Source organism: Amphiura filiformis, chromosome 9, assembly GCF_039555335.1.
Source record: "Amphiura filiformis chromosome 9, Afil_fr2py, whole genome shotgun sequence".
Lineage (NCBI taxonomy): Eukaryota > Metazoa > Echinodermata > Ophiuroidea > Amphilepidida > Amphiuridae > Amphiura > Amphiura filiformis.
The window spans coordinates 21,865,283-21,878,378 of NC_092636.1; positions in this window are offsets into that span (position 1 = coordinate 21,865,283).

Here is a 13,096-nt window from a genome sequence, read left to right on the forward strand (position 1 = left end):
GACAGCCTTTTGTTTGTGCGAATCTCTTGTAAACGGAGTCACCTTCATTTATTGTTTTTTCAGTGAGTTTGGCGTTATTCTTAAGACCATAGTTTTTTCTCACTAATTTGATGTTACCTTCACTGTTCAAAAAATATTTAAAATCAGTATATAACAAAGTACCGTATTTCATGAAAAATCGTGATTACGTCATTTTGTTAACGGTGACACCTACTTCGAGTAACTCAACACTCCCAAAGTTACCGTCTGTCAGTAAAAGATCAGTCAAACTTGAAGCGTCGTATTCTTTTGTGAACGAATTGAAATGTTCTTTTTTCTAAATATTATTGCGCAGACACATTAACTCGTGGCAGATTTGCTTTCTTGAATCTACGGTTAGTGTCGAATTGTTGATCCTTATCAATCAAAAATGGCATATCATCTAAATGAAGTAAAGTGTTTCACAAAGTAGCCTTTAGATGAGAGGGGAGGAAACTATAATACATTATGAAATTTTGAAGGAAGTTGACTTTCTAAAATTCAGCTAACAATTCAGCCATGTAATTCTTTAATGTTTAACGAGTTTCCAATATTTTTGTAAGAAAGAAAGAACAGTTTATCAACCCAAAGTGTTATAAGACAACAAATCAAGACAAGTCCCGACCGGCACACAGATCAACTTGAAAAAAAGCAAGGGAATGTGCCGGCATGGGATTCGAACCCACGATATTTTTGTAATTATGTCGTGTGTGCTTTAAACTGAGATGTCATGTATATTTCTTTAGAAGTCTACAATAAGACCGTTTGTTCTTTATGCACAATAATACAGTAAATTCGACAGAAACAAAATCGTAAAATAAAACCAACTAGCAAACAAGCGGATCCCTGAAAATATCTAAAAGTAGGACTGTTCAATAAACCAGGTTATCAGTGCAGGAAACTAAATACAACGAGCCGTGTTGATCTACAGATATCGCTTTTATTTTAGGCCTTAATATTTAATTATAATCATGCGTTAATCGTCTTCTTGCTAAGCTACCGCATCGTCTAGCGATGGACATAAGATAAGTGACTTGTAAATCGCTCCTCTTTGTCCAAGTAAAGATCCTTTCGTATAGGAAATTATACAACAAACGTAATAAAGACAATATTTGGATTGAAAGGACTAAAAGCTCGTCTAAGGTCAAAGATGTGAACCACCAAAAGGAGTGGTTTGCTTGGGCTAAAGCCGTCACACATACAAAAAAAACCTTACTACATGCTTGACAAAGCTTATGATTGGATGACAAATTATGGTATCATGGGGGATCAAAATGATTGAGGTGAGTGCGCCCTTTAAGCCCAGGGTTCCGTTGCTTATAACGCATCCAACTCAAATACCAATTAATGCTGTCGATCATCCTCGGCACTGTGGATGTTAAACAAGACTTCGTATTAGAGCTATGCCACAAACTTAGTGTTCCAGCTTGAATTTGCATTTGGTACATTTTGGGTTTTCATGAGCCATGAAATTGCTCGCTCCGTCCTTCGGAGTAGACGTAAAACCGTCGCTCCCATAAAGAGAGCACGTCATGCATCATTAAAGATCCCATCCATTCTAATGTTGTTTGGATATCACAATGAAGTACAGAGCTGCTTCTGAAACCCACTACAACAGTAATTCAGTATCGAAGTTACGTAATGTTACTATGTCAACGGGATCACGCGCTTGGGTTATGAACCACGATCGAAACAATCACCACACAAAGTATATGGCACTTGAAGGCATATCAAAATAGCGTGATCCGGTAACCAAGAGAATTACGTAACCACTTCGATGCTGAATAGTAGGGTGGTCACATGAAAATTTCAAACCCACCCCTGGAATTACTTTTTCTGTCAGGATTGTTCCTGCTGCAAAATGATTTAAAAAAACCCTTGAATCAACTCAATCGGACAATCCGTTGCGAAGATACAGCCTTTTAAAGATTCACAAAATTGGCCATTTTACCCCATTTTTAGGAAAATCCTGATTTTGTCATAAATTTGCATATTCATGGAGCGATAATTGTGGGAATAAAGCCAAAGAAGGCACGAGATGTATTGTTTTTGTTTATTTAATGTTCATTTATGCAAATATTAAAAATCCAGGGTCATAATTGCTATATTTGCTTCTTTACAACATTTTTAAAATGGCTGAAATCACAAAAATAACTCTTTTGCCAGGACTTTTAAGGTAAATATATGTGATTTTCACTGTTGAGGGCGCTATTATGTGCCAATTTTGACCTTCAAAGGCCTGTATTTCCTAAACTACACAACCAAATTGTCTGATTTTTGCACAGGATTTTGCTCTGAGGGTCTAGATTGTAAAACTGAACATAGCATAATTGTACATCTTTGGGAAAATAGTTTTATTTGATGACAAAAAATTATTTTGTGCGTAACTTTTTTATGCGTGACCGTACAAAAATGCTATATTCACCTTCATTACGAGCAGAATGTTTTCTATCTAATTAGGTAGTCGGGTTTGCACAGAAGTTACTAGGAGACAAATTATATGGAATTCAAAATGCCCTAAAGTTTTCCAACTGCTGCAGAATCGGTTACATTTTCACCATACATTTGTGTATGTAGGCAGGGGTACACACAATAGCTAGCATTGTGGCCACCTTAGTAATAGTAGGCTGCATTGATGATACTAACGTTAAGCAAAAGTTCGCTATTGGTGACGAAGGTGATATATGACTCTTTTTGTCATCGATTTTCGATTTAAATGATACATTTTGAAACTATTGAACACAAATTCCATTCTATGCATTCCGGCTCTATAATGTCAGTTAAGGGGGTACTACACCCCTGGCCAATTTGTTGCCTAATTTTTATTTTTCTCAAAAATTATAGCACATTGGTGACAAATTAGATATGTATATTATAGGGGCAAGGACTACAACTACTGCACTGATAATTCAGCAACTCAAAGCAAGTAGTTATTGATTTATTGATCAAATATTGGTTTCCCTCATTTTTGACTGTAAAGCGCTCCACAGACATGTAATATCTAGTAGAAATATATTATCGATTTTACGTCAGCAAACATTTGTTAGAACTTAAACATTACTGGAAATAGAATGGCAATAGATTAAATAACGTAGATATGTTGCATACAATATTGTACGTACAATAAAAAGTCTGAATACTGCTTTACTCCACAACTGTTGTCTGTGCGGAAATAAAATTTCCAGTGCAGTAGTTGTAGTCCTTTTCCCTATAATATACATATCTTACTTGTCCCCAATGCGCTATACCTTTTCGAGAAAAATGCAAAAATAGGCACAACATTGAGCAGGGGTGTAGTACCCCCTTAACTAAAACTACCCACTCCATAATAATACCCCTTTTCATGGGGACGAGGTAAAATGATTGGAAAAGCCCATTGTTTTCAATACAGCAGGAATGATGTGCCTAGGATTTTCAATTTTATCGACAAATCCCCATAGTACATATCGGATCTATAGCTGGCTCTAATAAGGCTAATGGTATATCAAATTATATCGCTTGGCGGGTCTTAGTTTTACAAATAGGTTAAATTTAATTATGTGGCATTAATAAGATCATGTTGCACGGCTCAATGTTATTAAATAATAATCATGATAGGAATAATGCCTAAATATCGTTTGATGAGGATTATGAAGCTTATTAGACTTATGCGGCACGTAATTAAAATATGATGCAAACTTTGAAATATATCTAGTATCTAGTGGCAAATTACATTAGAGACATATTTTAATTTTTCTGCCCTATTTTTGCTTCTAAAGACAAGAAACATCTGCACGTCTGCTTAGAGATATACGGGCAGAGAATAACACCTATCAGTTCCCCAAGAGTTCATATGTTGCAACTTAACTGTCCACAAATAATTTATTGAGAAATAGATTTCAAGCAGTCATTCAAGTAGTCTTATTATATTGCCAATCTACAATCTAAAAGGTGAAAAAACAAAACAAATCCACAGCATATTATTCACTGATAATTATAACACGTATGTAAATTTTCTACAACTTGGTAGTAAAAGTCGTTAAAGTTTGTCAGAATGGTGTCTTTCACGGCCGATCTGAAGAAAAATATACTAATTTATTTTGGCAATGTTTTGTATCTTTTTTAGAAGTTCGCATTGACTGACAGCAATATCTTGTATCGAAAAAAATGAATACAGGGTGTCCCAGAAAAAATTACCGAGTGAATAAAATTGAACGTAAGTCGAGAAATAGACATTAGAATAAAAAATGTAAAAATGTAGCGCATAGTCTATTTGATTGTGCATCACATACGATAATTTTATTTGATTCGGTTGACTGGTTGCGGAGAAATTAACGATTACATAATGCGCGCATCAATGCAGTTCATTCCAAGTTTGATCAAAAGGTGCTTTTTTCATACTCGCTCACCGCTTCCTAAAGTGTAGGAAATCTCATTACATTTAGTCCACATTATCTATTTTATAATCCGACGGTGTTTTGTTATTCATGCTTTCACTGAAGATAAATAACAGTTTGTCCGAGAAAACTTTGATTTCTGCAATTGGAAGCTTTCCAACTTTAATTCTTTAGGTTGTGCAAATACGTTATATTTTAACTTTCCAAAGAACGTTTGAGTCAAGAATGACAATAATCAAGTGCTTACAGCTTTACGTGTGATTTTTGTTACCATGCAACATGAATGTTGAAGTTTTAAAAGATTTAAACTTTGCATTACAATTTCTTGGAAATATTCCAAAAACATTAATGTGTGTGAACATTTTTATAAGCCAGCTGGAATTCTTTATGCAATAATAGTTCTTTATGCAACATTAATATCAACACTAACGAAAAAAGATATTTACAAGTACCGAGCATCATCTTACATGCAAGCTTTCATTTTCAATATCGTGCAGGTTTTCAGATTTGAACAAAACCTATTTAAATGTTTTAAAAGAACGAAAAGGATTTTACCGAACAAAATATGAAGTCCATTGACAGTGTTAACCATCAGTGCGCATTGTGTTGAATGATCTTTCTTTCAAACTTGGAATGAAGTGAAATCGCTCATTTCTTTGCGACCAGTCAACCGATTCCAGTAAAATTATCATAAAAGATTAAGAATAAGATGGGCTACACACTGATTTTTAGATTTTTGGATTTTGTCCAAATTTATTCGCCTGGTAATTTTTTCTGGGACACCCTGTATATTCATAAATAGAAATGGAAATTAATAAATTCATTACATTTGTTGATTGTATATACATATTTGATTGATCTTTCATTACATCACTTGTTGCCTAAGTTGTAGACAAAATTCACTCATTACAAATATCCGCTATCACCCATATCTTGGGGGAGGGGAAAATGGAGGCTAACATTTCGATTTTGAAGCCATTTTGCAAACGTCACCACGGTCAAGGTCAAGTCACATATTGAGATGGGTTTGTGTACGTGGTGTGTGTTTGGGTCTATACGTCAAAATGCCAAGAATTACAACAGGTGGATATTGATTGACATTCTTGTAGTTGTTATTTGGCTAAATGCCAAGAATTAAAACATGTGACGTGTCATGTCAAAAGCAGACACTTTTGGGCAGGTTATCAATTTTGAGGTTTTTACATATCTTACATATAGAGGTATTTTGCTCCACAACGCCGTATTCCCAAGCGAAGATATTGAGTTCGTAAGTTATGGTATTATAAAATTGGAAATCGAGATATCGGCCTTTAAAAATATTATTGACAATGTTGAGAGTAGGAATTACTTTGAAAAATGTCTCAAAAAATACAAGATGCCAATTATTTTCCGGTCTGAAACTATTAGACAATATTTTTAACATTAATAACATCACAAATTCGCAACAAACCCAAATTGTGAAAAAAATCGCCCTCGGGCAGATTTTTGGCTATTTCTCCATTTGCGATCCTGCCCAAAAGTGTCTGCTTTTGACATGACACGTCACACATATGCTGATTCGAATTTGTGGCCAAATGCCAAGAATTAGAAGAAATTTTGATTCACAATCTTGGTCACTATCAAAGTTAGGCTATAAGCCTAAGCCTATATCTTACAACATAATGTAACTAAGCATAATGCAGCCCTACATGTTTGATTTCTAATGAGTTTTTAAGAAATCACTCATTCACAAGCTGTGAATCTTTCCAGGTGTTATATCCAGGATATTTTTTTTCAGATATTGATGAGTTTGCAGATATTTAAAAGCGCAATGATTTAGAAAGCGCAGTGATTTATAGTGCGCTACGCACAGGCATAACACCTAGACGTTGATCCACAAGCCTCAGCACAATTTACAGGTTGTCGCTGACCACTACGGCCAGACATCATTCCATAAACCATTTAACAACAATTCAACTTTGCTGCTACAAGAGCGCCCACCCTAGACATTCCACAAATAACCTTCGCAACCAGGATCAGCTCCCCGAGTTTCGTACGGGTTACAACGAGACAATTAGCAGTGAGTTCTTTGTCCAGGGGAATTTCAAGCTAACTCATTCTTTCCACGAGAACGTACTAAGCACCGCCAGGGTTCGAACCCGCAACCTCTCGCACCATAGTCGAACGCCTTATCGATTGAGCTAACTTGACTATCACGCTAACATGCTATTCGTTTTTGCACAGTCTTTATTTTCATTGCTTTCATCTCTTTTCCACTTTTGTTTTTATTATACGGGAAATTATTGTCATTATTATTTTTGTATTGATAACAAGTGTTACATACAAAGTTGTTTACGTAATTATGTATTCCACATGTAGTGACTTGTGCATGGTTTCACCTCAGGGCAAGTATTACCTAAAATCATGCTGTTGTGTTATGTGTCATTTCCAGGAGCATGCCCGCACGCAGTTGAGTTAACTGCTATCGGGCGATGTAGCAACTCCGCACAAAAACAGCATAACTATGTAATATTACTAACTTTTTTTGATTGCTTTTTCTCTGATTTATTTTTTCATGCGGCATACATTTCATACTCCAATTATTTTGGAGTGATATAATATAAATCGCTGCTTCCATGTAGAGTTACTATATGAAAAGTCTCTTTTACTGGTATGAAATGATTAGTTATCATGGTTATAAAAAATGGTATATGTAAATGATAAATCAATTTATGACAAAAACGATTTAAACTTTACTTAAAGAAATATATCAGGTGGAATGTAACCAAAACCTTCCTCCATTTATTTTGAAAATCAAATGTTATTATCATAGTTTGTGAAGTCGCACATTCAACATAATAGGTATTTTAATAAGAGAAAGTATGCATTTGTTTTAAAATATCTCTATAAAATACTGTTATTATCTTTAGTCACAAAGCAATATTTATAACCACATGAGTATTTTTACTTGAATATGAAACAAGATTAAATGCTTTCCGGCGTAAACGTAATGTAAAACAACAACATCAATAGAACCACATTACGTCAGTAGCGTCTTTTTGCTACATGTACACGCCAACACATAGAATGCAAAAAGAGTTGTATAGAAAACAATTTATTTATTTATTTATTTATTTATTTATTTATTTATTTATTTATTATTATTAGTGAAATTACCACATCGTAATACAAATTTGTTTCGTATGGATGGTTTCACCCATCCACACTCGTCAGTTGCAATGTGTAAAATGACAAAGAATATGTCTTGAGTTTTGATGCGCGCGCAAGAGGAATTAACGCAACCGCGTATCTTAAAGTTGCGCAACACAATACGCGTCTTAAGTGCGTATCCATGTCTGGGCCTACTTATTGCTAAACATGCTAAAAGAGCGACTTATTTATAGTTACACAGTAAATGTTTTTTCTATGCCTGCAGCCACTTGCTAGTTCGTTTCTGTGGTTCAAGGTTGACATTTGTGGTTTAGTTATAATAAAGTATTTCTCAGTAATGCATAGATTGCATTTTTTGCTGCTGGTAGAGTACGATTTACTTCGAGCAATAATTCTCCATTTGATGGAATATGATACTTTCTTATCATTAAGGTTCCAGATGTAGTTGCTCAGAGCGGTGGCGTATCTTTGATTTACATTTTGAAGGTACTGTTATGGACATTGAATCTTGTTTTAAATGGGCCTTCTGTAAGTCCAACATATGTCTCTTCCTTGCGGTTGTCTGCCCTTGTAACCGTCGCTTGATATATTACTCCCGATATCAGGCAATTTCCATCAAGAGGACACAATTTGTTTTGCAGTTGCAATTAGTGGTGTTTTGTGTCGAAGCCAAAGATGTTTTCGCAGATTGCATCACATATTTGTTGTGTCCTGATATAAGTTGCTGCATGTTGGGCATGCAACTATAACTTATCTTTACGGTGTTTCTATTTAGAATCTTGTTGAGCTGGTGATCTGGAGGGAAACATTTATCTAGTAGGCTGAGAAACTTCTTTCCAACATTGGTAGAAACGGTATCGCTGTACGGCGGATTGAACCATGTAATGTTCCGTTTACGTCTGCGTTTATTTGTTTGCTGATTGCTATTTTGGCCAGCAGGGTTGTATTTCAGTTCGTAATTGTATCCACTCTTCTTTAAGGCTTCCTGGTATGGTGGAGTTGCGGCGTTAAAGATATCTTCGGTGGACGATATATTTGACAATCTTTTGCTGATGCTTTCGGGGATATTCCTTATTACAGAAGGTGGATGATTACTTTCTTTGTGGACGTATAAGATGGTGTTGTTAGGTTTCATATAAGGTTTGTAGGTACTTGTTCTTAGGTCCATTGTGATATCTAAAAAGTCAACGGATTTCTTGTTGGCTTCGATGGTGATTTTAAGGCCATTGTTTGCAAAGATTTTGCATATCTTTTTCTTGATAAGTTCAACCTGTCGGGATGTTTTTGAGCAGGTTGCTAGGCCATCGTCTCTATATAGTCCGACTTCGATATCTAGATGTTGAAGTTTGGATAAAATGTATAATCCTACTAGCTCACATGTTTCTGCCCCATCGAAACTACCCATTGTAACATCGAATTTAGTGTTACTTCGTTTGCACCAAGGGATTTTGTCGTCATACAGTAGTGATTCTTTAGCATGAAGGATGATATTCTTATCCTGTTGTGTAATGCTAACGTAGGTAGAGGCAAATTCGATGGCTTTCAATAATAAGTCTTTGGTGATGGAAGGGTAGAATTCGCAAATGTCAAAGCATATAAATGATTTGTTGTTCTTATCATCTATGTTATTGAACCATTCAGTCACCTCGTTGGTATTCTTCCATTGGTTTAGTGGGCACTTACTTAGAACTTTCTGGTTGATTCCTTCCAGGATTTGTTTACTTATCTTTCCAAGTTCCGATTTAGTGGGATTGATAAGTCTGCATGTTGGTTTATTAGAGAAGTTTGGCTTATGGTCTTTTAAAGATATAAAAGCTTGGTTTTGTGCCGTAACATCGATGCGGTTGTCAAGGTCTAATTCAGTAGCGATCTTTTTGTCCTTCATGATGATGTTATGTTTGGTAACTGCATTTGATTTCTTATATGACTTTGTAATATTTTCTTCCAAAAGCTTGTTATATTGTTCAGGTTTTAGCTTGTAGAAGTTAGTTGTCTTATCGGCAGCAATGAACAGTTTCTCGTCTTCTTTAATCTTTCTTGAGTCACTCTGTAGATTACTTTGGAACTGTTTATCATGTTTATGCGGTTGTTTAAATTTGATATTCTGCACTATATCCAACATACCGTCTTCGAAGTTTTTCAGTTCTGGTATCGGTGGAGGAGACTTCGTTGATCTGAATCCGTATGTTTCCTTCTGGTTCGGTCTTGTCACAGGGTGGAGAAAGAAGAAGGTTTTCCATCGTACTGCTCTTATAAATTTTTCTGTCTTTGCAATAAGGCACTTTAAGTAATCCCTCTGCGTTGGCGCTGGAATATTCTTGGTCGAGTATCCAAAGTTCACTTGTTCCATGGTGGTTCCGAAAGTGCTCAACATAAGAGGAGCAATATTATAGTAAGAAATTGTAGTGAAACCATCACTAGATAAAGTGCTCAACTATAAAATATAGGAGCGAAATATATTATTATTAGTGAAATTACCACATCGTAATACAAATTTGTTTCGTATGGATGGTTTCACCCATCCACACTCGTCAGTTGCAATGTGTAAAATGACAAAGAATATGTCTTGAGTTTTGATGCGCGCGCAAGAGGAATTAACGCAACCGCGTATCTTAAAGTTGCGCAACACAATACGCGTCTTAAGTGCGTATCCATGTCTGGGCCTACTTATTGCTAAACATGCTAAAAGAGCGACTTATTTATAGTTACACAGTAAATGTTTTTTCTATGCCTGCAGCCACTTGCTAGTTCGTTTCTGTGGTTCAAGGTTGACATTTGTGGTTTAGTTATAATAAAGTATTTCTCAGTAATGCATAGATTGCATTTTTTGCTGCTGGTAGAGTACGATTTACTTCGAGCAATAATTCTCCATTTGATGGAATATGATACTTTCTTATCATTAAGGTTCCAGATGTAGTTGCTCAGAGCGGTGGCGTATCTTTGATTTACATTTTGAAGGTACTGTTATGGACATTGAATCTTGTTTTAAATGGGCCTTCTGTAAGTCCAACATATGTCTCTTCCTTGCGGTTGTCTGCCCTTGTAACCGTCGCTTGATATATTACTCCCGATATCAGGCAATTTCCATCAAGAGGACACAATTTGTTTTTGCAGTTGCAATTAGTGGTGTTTTGTGTCGAAGCCAAAGATGTTTTCGCAGATTGCATCACATATTTGTTGTGTCCTGATATAAGTTGCTGCATGTTGGGCATGCAACTATAACTTATCTTTACGGTGTTTCTATTTAGAATCTTGTTGAGCTGGTGATCTGGAGGGAAACATTTATCTAGTAGGCTGAGAAACTTCTTTCCAACATTGGTAGAAACGGTATCGCTGTACGGCGGATTGAACCATGTAATGTTCCGTTTACGTCTGCGTTTATTTGTTTGCTGATTGCTATTTTGGCCAGCAGGGTTGTATTTCAGTTCGTAATTGTATCCACTCTTCTTTAAGGCTTCCTGGTATGGTGGAGTTGCGGCGTTAAAGATATCTTCGGTGGACGATATATTTGACAATCTTTTGCTGATGCTTTCGGGGATATTCCTTATTACAGAAGGTGGATGATTACTTTCTTTGTGGACGTATAAGATGGTGTTGTTAGGTTTCATATAAGGTTTGTAGGTACTTGTTCTTAGGTCCATTGTGATATCTAAAAAGTCAACGGATTTCTTTTTGGCTTCGATGGTGATTTTAAGGCCATTGTTTGCAAAGATTTTGCATATCTTTTTCTTGATAAGTTCAACCTGTCGGGATGTTTTTGAGCAGGTTGCTAGGCCATCGTCTCTATATAGTCCGACTTCGATATCTAGATGTTGAAGTTTGGATAAAATGTATAATCCTACTAGCTCACATGTTTCTGCCCCATCGAAACTACCCATTGTAACATCGAATTTAGTGTTACTTCGTTTGCACCAAGGGATTTTGTCGTCATACAGTAGTGATTCTTTAGCATGAAGGATGATATTCTTATCCTGTTGTGTAATGCTAACGTAGGTAGAGGCAAATTCGATGGCTTTCAATAATAAGTCTTTGGTGATGGAAGGGTAGAATTCGCAAATGTCAAAGCATATAAATGATTTGTTGTTCTTATCATCTATGTTATTGAACCATTCAGTCACCTCGTTGGTATTCTTCCATTGGTTTAGTGGGCACTTACTTAGAACTTTCTGGTTGATTCCTTCCAGGATTTGTTTACTTATCTTTCCAAGTTCCGATTTAGTGGGATTGATAAGTCTGCATGTTGGTTTATTAGAGAAGTTTGGCTTATGGTCTTTTAAAGATATAAAAGCTTGGTTTTGTGCCGTAACATCGATGCGGTTGTCAAGGTCTAATTCAGTAGCGATCTTTTTGTCCTTCATGATGATGTTATGTTTGGTAACTGCATTTGATTTCTTATATGACTTTGTAATATTTTCTTCCAAAAGCTTGTTATATTGTTCAGGTTTTAGCTTGTAGAAGTTAGTTGTCTTATCGGCAGCAATGAACAGTTTCTCGTCTTCTTTAATCTTTCTTGAGTCACTCTGTAGATTACTTTGGAACTGTTTATCATGTTTATGCGGTTGTTTAAATTTGATATTCTGCACTATATCCAACATACCGTCTTCGAAGTTTTTCAGTTCTGGTATCGGTGGAGGAGACTTCGTTGATCTGAATCCGTATGTTTCCTTCTGGTTCGGTCTTGTCACAGGGTGGAGAAAGAAGAAGGTTTTCCATCGTACTGCTCTTATAAATTTTTCTGTCTTTGCAATAAGGCACTTTAAGTAATCCCTCTGCGTTGGCGCTGGAATATTCTTGGTCGAGTATCCAAAGTTCACTTGTTCCATGGTGGTTCCGAAAGTGCTCAACATAAGAGGAGCAATATTATAGTAAGAAATTGTAGTGAAACCATCACTAGATAAAGTGCTCAACTATAAAATATAGGAGCGAAATATATTATTATTAGTGAAATTACCACATCGTAATACAAATTTGTTTCGTATGGATGGTTTCACCCATCCACACTCGTCAGTTGCAATGTGTAAAATGACAAAGAATATGTCTTGAGTTTTGATGCGCGCGCAAGAGGAATTAACGCAACCGCGTATCTTAAAGTTGCGCAACACAATACGCGTCTTAAGTGCGTATCCATGTCTGGGCCTACTTATTGCTAAACATGCTAAAAGAGCGACTTATTTATAGTTACACAGTAAATGTTTTTTTTTTGTTTGCAGCCACTTGCTAGTTCGTTTCTGTGGTTCAAGGTTGACATTTGTGGTTTAGTTATAATAAAGTATTTCTCAGTAATGCATAGATTGCATTTTTTGCTGCTGGTAGAGTAATCATCCACCTTCTGTAATAAGGAATATCCCCGAAAGCATCAGCAAAAGATTGTCAAATATATCGTCCACCGAAGATATCTTTAACGCCGCAACTCCACCATACCAGGAAGCCTTAAAGAAGAGTGGATACAATTACGAACTGAAATACAACCCTGCTGGCCAAAATAGCAATCAGCAAACAAATAAACGCAGACGTAAACGGAACATTACATGGTTCAATCCGCCGTACAGCGA